Consider the following 12,605-nt stretch of genomic DNA (forward strand, 5'->3'; position numbering starts at 1 on the left):
TTTGCGATCGAGTCTCTCTTCAAGGTCCAGCAGTAACCAGCCATCATTCTTATATCCCATCTTCTTTGGTAACGTCTCTCCATCTCCTTTATATCTTGATGGAACCTCCCTTCCTGCTCCTCGCTGACAGCTTCAAGATTTTCGGGAAAATAATCAACGTGGGAATCCAGAAAATTAAGTTTGACGCTGATATTGCATCCTAATTTTTTATAATTTTCGACCATGTTGGCTACAATTTCTTTATAGTTTGGAGACTTGTTGTTTCCAACGAAACCATCTATGACTGCTACGAAAAAACTTCATGCTTCAGATTCATTCTGGGTCATTGTATTCTGGAACAATCTGTCCGATTTTAACGTTCGAATTTGAGGGTATAGAAAAATTGTTTATCTAAAGCTTTGACAAATTACTTCATTAAGCCTAACTTTATGTGAAGAGGAGGCAAAATAACTAATTTTGGGTCAACTAGTGTATCACGTTGCACTTTTTTTTGTCCTGGTACAAGTCTTCCTCTGAGTGGCCACTCTTTCTTAACGTAATCTAAATTTCGTGCTCGACTGTCCCACTAGCACAAAAAACATGGATACTTTGTGAATCCAGACTGCTGACCCAAAAGCATGGATATTATTTTGAGATCTCCGCAGAGTTGCCAACAATATTCGCTAGGTATATTTTATTTTATTTAGCAACAGCTCAAGATTCTCATATGTTTCTTTGAGATGCACCGAGTAAGCAACATGCACTGAAGCATAAGTAGGTATTACCATTGTGCAACAAGATACCCTTCAGACTTCTCTTAGAAGAATCAATAAAAACCGCCATGATGTGGAATCGTAATTGCCAGCTCCCAGTTTCATGACTACTTCAGGAATATTATGACAATACACCAGAAAGCCGTCTTGAGAAAAATATTCCACGAACTCTTTTTCACGATGCCTATACCACGAAAATGTGGTACCTGGATCCAATAGAATTTTATCTTTCATTTTTGATCCTAAGATTTGTGCAGCATCCTTCGATAGGCCCAAGTCTCTCACTCCACGTCATTTAGTTCAGCTTGGATAAACTTTTAAGGTTGGTTTATCTCAGGATTGAATTCATCTTCATCGGTTTTTTCGTCTGAACTTTTATCTGATGATTGCTGTTGCATGGTGTGAAGAAAAGGTGGAGGTATAGGGATTCCTAGTCCATGATTTACAGGTCGTTTAGCAGAAGGTAAATCAGGATATTGAATTTTGTGTTTATTTTTTGAATTGAAACCCTTGATATCGCAGGAGCGAAAGTAGCAGTCATCTTCATGGTTTTTTGCCCTCCATACCATAGGAATGCTGAAGGGTCAAGAGTTACGTGTACCTTTTGTCTATTTTTTCAGTAGTTCGACACACTGAAAGCACACTTTGTGTGGAGCCCAAAATTTGTTCTGATCACCAAGCTTTACACCGAAGTAAGCGTGATAAGTTTTCTTTATAAAGTCTGTTATATTTATTTGATGCTTTCCTATTATTAAATCACTACACACGTAACAAAATATATCAGGACTCTTCTTACACTTTCTTGGTGACATTATGCCGTCAAGTTGACGGCATCAGCAGTGTTGCCATTCAAATGAAATTAACATAATAATGTATTACAATATTTTCTATCGATCTATCAACTATTTTCAAACAAATATCAAAGGTATTTGTTTGAGCTAGTACATAATATCTCACAAGGTTTTTTTAATTTTGTGAAAAATTTTGACGTGATGGGCTTAACCCGAATTCATATTCAGAATCAGCGTACACGTATTAGCTAAGAACACACGTCAAACTCAAAGCACCAAAAATCATGTCGGCCTGTGATTTGTTTTGCTGACGATACTGTCATACTTTACACTAGTGATTCTTGGAATTAACTTAAAACTTTATCATAAACAGAAACTATAAAGGTTCTAAAATAGCTAAATAGGAAATTACTGACAGTTAATACTGATAAAACTTATTTCATACCATTTTCAATATACTAAAATAATTTACCCGACTTCTTGGAATTAAATCTAAGCTATAATAACGCGAACATTAAAATAAATTGGAAAATATACATATAATATTTATTTAATATTTATTTTATTGATTGTCACTTGAAGTGGGATGTACATATTGATATGGTATGTAATGTTACTATACAGATTTAGATATCTCAGCAATATCCTTAATTTGTCTTACTTAAAGATAGTATACTATTTTTTATACATTCACGTCTTAGATATGCCATTTTAGCATGGTGTGGAACATATACTCCTCATTTGAATAAACTCGAAATACTACAAAAGAGGTTTTTGAAAATTATGCTAAAAAATCTGGCTTATATTCATCAGAACTTCTTTCAACAAGCAGGTATTTTTAATAATAGACAGTTATATTTGGTAAACATAATTTTGCTTACATACAAAAATAAACATGTATTAAAATCAATAAATCATATTTACAGCACTAGAAGAAAAGTTCATGACTATGTCCAAATTACTATGGTTTACCTGTTTTTTAACCAGGAGGAATAAACTAAAAAGACAGATTCACGCCCAAGAAAGTTACTAGAAAAATCATACGTCTTCTTACATACATCAAATACATCTTCTTTTTTGGTTGATTATCTGCCTTGCGGTAATCCACTAATCGATTCTAACCTAACTTTGTTTGTTTATGTTTGAATAATAAATTTTTCCAATTCACTTCCAATATAATTTTTTTTGTTTTTCTAATCACAATAAAAAAATGTTGGATTTTTATGAAGAAGCTGAAGAATTTTTAGAGTTTATTTTTCACATTGTAGAAGAAAATCGTCCGGAACGTATACGAAAGCGATATATTCATGATAAAATTACATCTAAAATCCAATGGAATTTTACAATATTTCATCAGCGCATTAACTTAAACAACAAATTGTATGTTACTTTATAGGAATATAACTAGTTTTTATTGGATTGCCCATTTTTCAAATATACAGGTACAGACTTATGTTTAGTCATATTGTTTAGGACATCTTGTTCATCACTGTTTCAGTCTGCTTATACTCCTTAATTGTTCTGTAAATAGTTGAATTCGCAACACCTAAAATTAATACACTATTTTAGTAAGTCTTGATTTTAACAATAACTATTCTCCAAAACTAACCTGTTGCTTGTTTTATTTTTGCTACTATGACTGTTATTTTTATTCCAGGATTATCAATTTTTATTTGTTTATACATGTTTATAATGCATTGTTTTTCATTTGATGATAAATGACCCAAGTCTACTCGGCGTTGAAGGATAATTACCACTAGTACTTGCCATTGAATCCATATCGTTATCTTAATAACACTAATACGTCGCTAAATAGTTCTGAAAAGAACTGTTTTTATATAAATGCAAACAAAAAATTTAAAAATTATAGGTATAACGCAGAAAATACAAAAAATCGTCGATATAAATTTTGAATTTTAGAATTTCATAAATGTCATTAGTGTCAAAATGTCAAAATTTAGTGGAGTAAACTTGCCTGCGGTTGGACCAATTACAAACAAGCATTACGGCGCGGTAAATTTGAATTACTCCTCCTGGTTAAAAAACAAACCATAGTACTTATAAATTCATTGGAAAACACAATTTCACATACTTTATTTCTAGAATATTTACCCGAGATCTATAAAACATACATGAAAAAAATCAACTCATTCAATATAATTAAATCCATTTTTATAAATTAATTTCTGGATGCGATCAGACTGGATCACACTGGAAAACACTGGATCAGAAATTTTGGATGCGATCTTCTTTAAGCTTTAACTACGGGCTGCGGTGTACACAGTACACCATGCGTGTTAAGTTGGTTGCCGTTTCTTAAAACTATTTTCTGCGTTTACGGCGCTCGACGTAACCCTGCCATTCGTTTGGTGCTCATTTTCGGATTGACACAACTCGTTTTGTTAATTATTTTTGTGCGATTTCTGAGTGAAAAGTAGCAATTTTTTTAACTCTTTAAAATGGTGATGTGTTCGGCTTACGGTTGTAAAAGCAACAACAGAAAAAATGAAGTGGAAGTTACATTTCACGTGTAAATAAATATTTTTGTTATGAGTGCGTAGATGAAAATACACTAAATACTCCTTTATTCTTACATATTGCCTTTTAAACTGTTATTTATTTAAAAAACAACACCTTAATGTACTTAATTACATAACTAAAATTACATGTTTTAGTTATAAATTTCAAAAAATTCACATGTAAACTTAAAAACAGCATAAAGGAGCACCATTTTACCAGTGGTGTATGATTAAATTAATTTATAATGGGATTTATAAAATATATTATTGCAACTACGAAAATGAAATCTTTCTTCTTGTTTAAATGAATAAAAGTTAAAGGAATTTTCCGGTTGTGAAGCTACTATAAAATTTATACAAATTACAAATAATGTTTTTGATATTTTAAACAGTCGTTCAGTAAGAGCAAAATATTTTAAGAAAGCATTATGTGATAGCAATATAGAACAAACAAAAAAGTTTGTACAAGAGGTTATTACGTACTTCTCACATCTTAAATTTGATAATGGACAGTTAGTAACCGATTCGGAAAAAAAAAACTGGATTTTTGGGAGTTATCGTCTCTTTAAAAAGTGCTCTTGGGTTGTACGACGACATTGTTGTTCAGAAAAAATTATTACATTACCTTCCTTTGTACAAAGTTAGTCAAGATCATGTTGAACTTTTTTTTTAGTATAAGATCAAAAGGGTGATGGAATATTTCTACTGCCAGACAATTCACTGCTGCTTATAACAGGTTGTTAGTGCGTAGTGAAATTCGATCTGGTGGTTTAGGAAATTGTGTTCCATTGGACGATATTCCTATTTTAAGTGGTTTATGTCGATTTAAAAAACTTGAGTTGAATATTTGTTCACCTGAAGCTCGATTATTAGAAACATTTTATGAACAATCTTTAGAAACTATTTGGAGCGAACATGACTACATAATGAATTCGACTGTAATTAGTGAGTGTTCCATTCAAATAATTACTTACATAGCAGATTTTGTAGCCCGAAAATTGCAAAGCACAATAAAATGTGTAGATTGTGTAGATGCATTGTCTGGAAGCAAATTAAATTATTTAAACTCATTAATTACAAAAAAAATCAAGGAAGATTAACATATCCGTCCAAAGATGTGATTGCAATTTGCAAAACATCGGAACATTTTTTAAGAATAAACGAGCAAAATTTGGGAAAACCCAATTTTATCTCTATTCTAAAAAATAAAATCATGTTCAACTGCGTTCAATTTGAACAATATTTTTGCAATCTACAAGAACATATTTTAGGGCGTGCTTCAAATCATATATATTTTTTAATTGAAGCAATAATGGATAAATATTTAAATATAAGATTACATTTTATAACAAAAAAACAAAATGAATTTGATAATATTATTCGAAATAAATATAACAAATGAATACTGTTTAGTAGACAATAAATTGATAATTCAAAAAGTTGTTTGCTTCTATCACATCCCCTAATCCCTAATCCTGGTTTATTTCGACCTATGTATAAAAGTTCGACAAATTAAAAAAACTGTCATTTTTTAAATCTTTTGTGTACGTCATGCATAATGTTATGAAAAATTAATAAAAATAGAAAATTAAACTAAAATTATGATTACTATTATTTGAAATTTAATGATGTAGTTTTATATTGTTCTTATTGGCCTATGTGATACGCCACTGGTACACGTGTTTGGTGCTCACTCGGCTTCACTGTTGTTATCGTTGCGGTCACTCCTTTGACGAGTAGAATTCCCTACTCTAAAGGTGGGTACACATATGCGAGCCGAACTGTTTGCGAACTGCTCGTGAGCTGTTCGCGAAGAGTTCGTCGAAAATATGTTTATGTTCAGGCTATCCAATACCCTAACTATCTAATAACAAACCAAGAATTAATTTACTTCGTTATTCTAAACATTTCGGTATTTTGTTTACATTATCTGTTATTAATTTCTCTCGCTACTTAGATAAGCCGCGCTCGTTCAGCAATTTTGTTTAACAGAATGATATCATCGCACACTTGGCAGAAACAATTTATAGACACAATTTATAGTTCTGCGAACATTCTTTGTGTTCGTCCCAAAAACCGACATGCTGTGGTTCCTGACGAGCAACGAACGAACAGCTCGCTAGCGGTTCGTCCCGTCGTACAAATTAACGAATATAGCGTTCACAAACGGTTCGCGAACAGTTCTGCTCGCATATGTGTATCCGCCTTAAGACGTAACCTATCAGTATAGTATCCACCATTTTCTGTTACAGTCGATACGTGATTTTTGATCGAATAGTTGAGTTGTGATAAAAAATATCAAAGTGAGTTCCCGAACGGTGCCTTCAGTACACCACGCACATAGTTATGTAACTAAATTTAACGAATGTTAAGGCGGGTACACATATGCGAGCAGAACTGTTCGCGAACCGTTTGTGAACGCTATATTCGTTAATGTGTACGGCAGAAAAATCCGCTTGCGTACTGTTTCATCGTGACTCGTCTCGAACCAAATTGTTGCGGTTTATTCCACGACTTCAAAGGAAGCTCGTCTTTCAGTTTGGACGGCGCTTACTAGACGCAGCGAACATTTTTATTGTCTCATCAAATCGACATTGTGTGAATGACGTGTTCCTTCATAGAGAGACGTGAGAAAACAGTAAACTGATTATTGTACATATTTTTATTTTTGTTAAACAAGCAAAAACAGAAACATAAATCAATACCCAAATTATAAATAAAATGAATCATTTCGCACATGTGTGTTCGTTGTTGGTTTGTCGCTTTCCATGGATCGAGATAAGTATGCGATCAGTACGATGTAGAATATTTTTCAAGGATCTGTACGCGTACTATACGTATACCGTTTGGCTCGCATATGTGTACCCACCTTTAAACTTTAAATTACCTGCAAACGAGTTATTTTCTGTGTAGTAAATGTTACATTGTACTTTTTATACAAAAATGTGAAATGGAAACTTAGGAGAAATATTTTTTATAGGGATCGAGTGCGTGTTAGAAACCCTAAATGTCTCACACAAGATGAGCTTAGAGCTATGGCTGAAGCATTGTTCGAAGATGAACTTGAGGAAGAAGTTAGGGGAGAAGAGAATGCTAGTTCGTCAGAAGAAGAGGAAGAAATTACGGAAGACAACGATTATAACACTGAGTCGGAGATAGAACTAAATGATAAAGAGTCTTCTGATTCAGATAACGAGAGTGATGGTGAGAGTTTAGAAAGCGATGAAGATGAGTATTTTATAGCGAAAGATAAATAAACAAAGTGGTATAAATATTCAGTGGTGAGCAAATGTAGCAAAACTACCAGCAAAAATATTGTAAAAATACTTCCTGGGCCAAAGCTGAGTGCTAGAGATATTACCAATGAGAGAAGTGCTTTCGAAAAAATTTTTAGTGACGACATTATTGAAAATATGCGAATAAAGTATAACTGGTCGAGACGGGCTAAAGACACAACAAAAACAAAAATTATGGCATTTATCGGACTACTACTTCTTGCAGGAACTAAAAAGCAAAACCATACATATTTTCTTGAATTGTTGACTAAAGACGGAACCGGCTCAGAAATATTTAGAGCGTGCATGAGTGCTGATCGATTTTTATTTTTGCTTGCTGATCTAAGATTTGATGAAAAAAATAGTAGAGGGATACGTAAGGAAACTGATAAGCTTGCTGCTATTCGAGTTACACTGGATCGTTTTGTGGAGAACTGCAACAATATGTTACAAATTTAGAGGTGTATTGTGGTAATCAGCCACAAGGACCTTACAACAAATCAAATAAACCTGCTGATATTGTACATCGTTTACTTCAAGACTGGAAAGGGAAAAACCGGAACTTGACATGTGATAATTGTTACACAAGTTACTCATTGGCCAATGATCTTTTGAAAGATAAAGTAACAATGGTTGGCACACTAAAGAAAAATAAACGGGAGCTGCCGTTGGAGTTCCTACCGCATAAAGAAAGAGAAGTTGGATCGTCCCTTTTCGGATTTCAAAAAGAGGTAACTATAGTGTCATATGTCCCTGCAAAAATAAAGCTGTGCCTTTGATATCAACCATGCATAATGATTCTGCAGTAGATCCGGAGAAAAAAAAGCCAAATATAATTTTAGATTATAATTCTCACAAAGGAGGTGTCGACACAGTAGATTAAATGTGCGGTACATACTCGGTATCAAGAAGAACGCAAAGGTGGCCGATGGTTATATTTTTTCAGCTCCTAAACATCGCAGGAATTAATAGCCAAATCCTGTATAATGCTGCAAATATAAACAATCCTCAAAAATATAGAAGGATATTTTTAAAGGAATTATCTTTATCTTTGTTGAGACCACACCTTTCAGAACGAGCTGAAATACAGAGTTTGCCCTTAGATTTAAAACTATTCCTGAAGAAATATAAAGCTACTGTAGTGGAACAAGAAGAACCACCAGCAAAAATACGAGGAAGGTGCTATTGCTGCGGAAGGCGTAAAAATAGAGTGACAACCATTTTGTGTCAGACATGCAGGGGAATGGTTTGCAAAGAACATTCCACCATTATTTGTCCTGAGTGTATTAACTCAAATAACCAGGAAGAAGACGAAAGTGAATAAAGACTCGTATGTGTTTATTTTTCTACCTAGTTAAAAATTTAAAAATTTTCGCATATTTTTTTAGGTTGGTGTTTCAATATGTAATAAATTACTGTTTTCGTTTTTTCTCACTGGTTTACCATTTTGAATTATTTTTTAGTTTTATTTTTTATTATATAATAACTAATTTTTTTTTTTTATTTTTTTTATTTAAACACAAAACCACATCAACCGCGCAGGGTTATTAGTGGATATAACAAATACATGAAATATTACACTGTCGAAATTTTTTTGGTGAGAACTGTCTTGAGATCATCATCTGTGAATCCGTGGGATCTTCTTTTTTCCTTGAATTGAGGACAATCAAGCAGGATGTGTTTCACAGTCAGTGGGTTAGAGCATGAAGATAGCTACTCCGCCACTGGCCTGTTGTGCTACTCTGTTTTTTGGAAAACATTGATAATTTCGAAGATTTATATTAACTTGTTTAAAATGAGTTTCTTGAAGATATAAGATCTTTGGGCATAATTCATTTATTAATAGTTTTAACTGTTCCAAATGGGTATAAAACCCATTAAGATTCTACTGTAAAATAAAGAAATTGGACATGTTAGAATTCTGCCTGAGATAATTGTTCATATTGGACTTTAGTTTCTTTTTTAATCTAGTTATATTATTTTTTAATTTTGAATTGTGGGTATAAGCGTGAACAAAATTAAGGATCTCAATTAGCTCGGTAGTTTCATTCGAGTAATCTTTTGAAATTATTTCAGGGTGTTTGAAAGTTATATTTTCTAGAAAGTCACATATTTCATTATAATTTAGGATAAACGGTGGTGATCTGTTTTCTATTTTGTCTTTAATTTACTCTAGTGAAAGTAAAAGTTCTTCGCGGGAATTTCTGGTTGACTTTTTTTTTGGTTTGCTTACTACAGGAGAAGTAAATATCTGTGAATCGGTCTGTGGGGTATTTTCGTTAGTGTCTGGAGAAGATGATATGAACCTTTTTAGTTGATTAGGGACGTTTGTATTAATTGGATTTGGTGTTATTTCTACTGGAGTAGGATTTCTGATGTTATTTGAGGTTGATGATGTTGGAGTTTTTAAGGAAGATGTTTCACTTCTATTACTTATGGATCCTGTCAGGTTATTTTCAGTTTCCATAATTTGTTCTGTTTGGTTATTAGAGGATTTTATTGTAATCAATGTGTTTTGAAAAGTTTCTGGGTGTGCACTAGCAGTGGATGAATTAGCTTTGTCAGAACTTTGTAGTTCTGTTTGGTTATTAGATGTATTTACTGTAGGTAATATGTTTTGAGAAGTTTCTGAGTGTACATTAGAAGTAGTGGGGTTTGCTTGGTTAGAGCATTCAGCTTCCTGATGACCAATATTCTTGCATTTTGTACAGTTAAATCCTTCTATAGAAAGGTATAAACGATAATTGGTATTATCATAAGAAATAATGAAAGAACCAGGAATAGATATATTGTCTAAAGGTGTAATAAATATTTGCCTTCTAAAACTCAAGACATGACTGTATTCGCTTTCAGGCATACCTACTCTTAGAAAAGTCATTTTTGAGACGGAGTTTATACCCATCTGATGTAGTTCTTGTTCAATTAACGACTTTGGAACAGTAGGACAAGCATTTGATATGACTAGTCTTTGAGCTGGAGAGATAAGTCTTCTTATTTCTACTTGAGTTTCTTTTATATTAACATATTTGTGGGAATGTAGTAGTGAATCGACTGCATTTTTAGATGATAGATATAGACATATTCTATTGTTGGCAATTCTGGAAGCGAAGGATGATATAGTCATGAACTTAATTCCTTCAATACTGGAAAGTATTATAGCTTGTTCTTTTGTTGGATCTTTAAATGTGTTGACAACACTGGAATATGAGACGTGAGATGAAGTGTGAGTACTATTCATAGTTTTATTCGAAGTCATGGTTGATTAATTATAAGTCCGGCCCTATCACCGGTTCGAAAACCGGTGTGGATTTTGACCCAAAACTGGATTTGTTTCTATTTCTTCGGAACGTTATAGGTTATATTAATATTAATATAAATACTATGAAGTGAATTTTGGTACTCACGTAACGTTTACTCGGTTGACTTGAAGGTAGCACTATAAAGATTTTCTCCAATAAGTTTACTACCTTTTTACTGACGAAGTTCACACACTACTTAGTTTTTAACCAGTTTTACTAAATGAAACTGTGAAAAATACTTTAATATTAATTAATATTGAGTATTGTTAAAAGAGTTCTAACTATAATATGTATTCTCTAACTAATTATTAATTAAACACAAGTTGTGCAATTTAATATAGTTCTAATTATTAAAGAAATTTTGTTTCTGTAGCTATTTGTAACTGGTTTATAGAGTACACCGCGCCCGTATTTGAGATTCATGGTTGGGCGCCCGTAGTTAAAGGTTAATCAAAATAACTAATACTATACTATAAACTTGATAATAATATTTTATATTATCAACCTGATGTTACAGTAGAACAAATATGTATTTGAATACTGTAAATGAGTGTAATCCCTGAGCACAACCTCTGGTTCATCGGGAAATTTCTTCTTTATTTATTTTTTAACAACTATTCTTTGTTTGTACAAAATATTTAACTTAGAATTAATTTGTAATTCTATTATAGTGAACTATTATATTGTAACATTGTTTTATATTGTATAGTTGGAAGTAAATAAATATTATTATTATATATATTATATATAATGTGAATTTTTTTACTGAATGGAACAGGCAGCTTTCCGTACAAATCGCTTGACAGCTACAATTCATACCAGATACCAGATCCTACGAAACAGAACAGAGCTATGTCAAAGAGAGAGTAACATTCGAGCAGCATAGCAGCACCCAAAACTGTTTAGTATGCGACGCGGCACTTTTCATTACCGTAGCATCGCATCGGCCACTTCATCCCGCCGCCACCGCCATCATGCCGGAGAATTTTCTTTCTATGTGAAACTTCAAGCTTCCAGCGCTTTGCTGCCGCCACAAAGTTCGATATATTCTAGTATTTTAGGGACTGCGAAGGGGTACGAACACTTTACTGTTTATGTTGCGTTGACCTATTGCCCCATTTTAATTTAAGTATAATGTGTCTACTTAACCTTGTTGACTTAAGGAAGTGAAAAAGAAGTTACAAGTAACTACTGATTTTCTTAACAAAATTTCAAATCACTCAAAACTTCGGAAAAGAACTTACTCCAAATACACTGTGGCGCACCCAGGGGGGTTTTGGGGGTTAAACCCCCCCCCCCCAGGCCATATAAAGTAAAAATATATAAAGAATAGTAGGAAAATGTAACTTGTCTTTCACACACAATACAAAAAATCCAAAACGCTAATTGAATAATTAAATTACCACGTTAAATATGTAGAACACAATAATTATTGTATAAATACACAATAATTAATAATATTTCTCATTATATTTAGATATAGATACCTAATATTAGGTTAATGACAAAAGTAGACAAAACAAGTCTGTTGCGAATAGCATACGCCTACAGAACTGTATCTGCGGCGGCCTTGTGGACAACGCGGGTTGTGTTCCTCTGCACGAGTTAGCAGTAGAAAAGAGACATCTCTATGAGAGAAAAGAGCATTTGACAACAGCTATAAAAAAAGAAGAAAGGGAAAGATCAATGGAAAGATGGCAAGAAGAGGGGAACAACAAGGAAGATGTTGCCCAGTTGACCAAGGTGCTGATCTGAACCTAAGGAACTGGGTAGATTGTCTGTTTTAGGGCGTATCTTCATAGGTTCAGAAAGACAGATACAGATAAATGCCTATACTACGAATATTCCGACATTGTTACTCACATAATGCTAGAGTTTAATAGATGTACAGTGGAGAGAAACAAATTGTATAAAGAAATAGGTATGAACCCTGTGACTGTAAGAGAGATGATCGTGAAGATGACGGGAA

The sequence above is a fragment of the Diabrotica undecimpunctata genome, chromosome 10 (genome assembly GCF_040954645.1).
Source record: "Diabrotica undecimpunctata isolate CICGRU chromosome 10, icDiaUnde3, whole genome shotgun sequence".
NCBI lineage: Eukaryota > Metazoa > Arthropoda > Insecta > Coleoptera > Chrysomelidae > Diabrotica > Diabrotica undecimpunctata.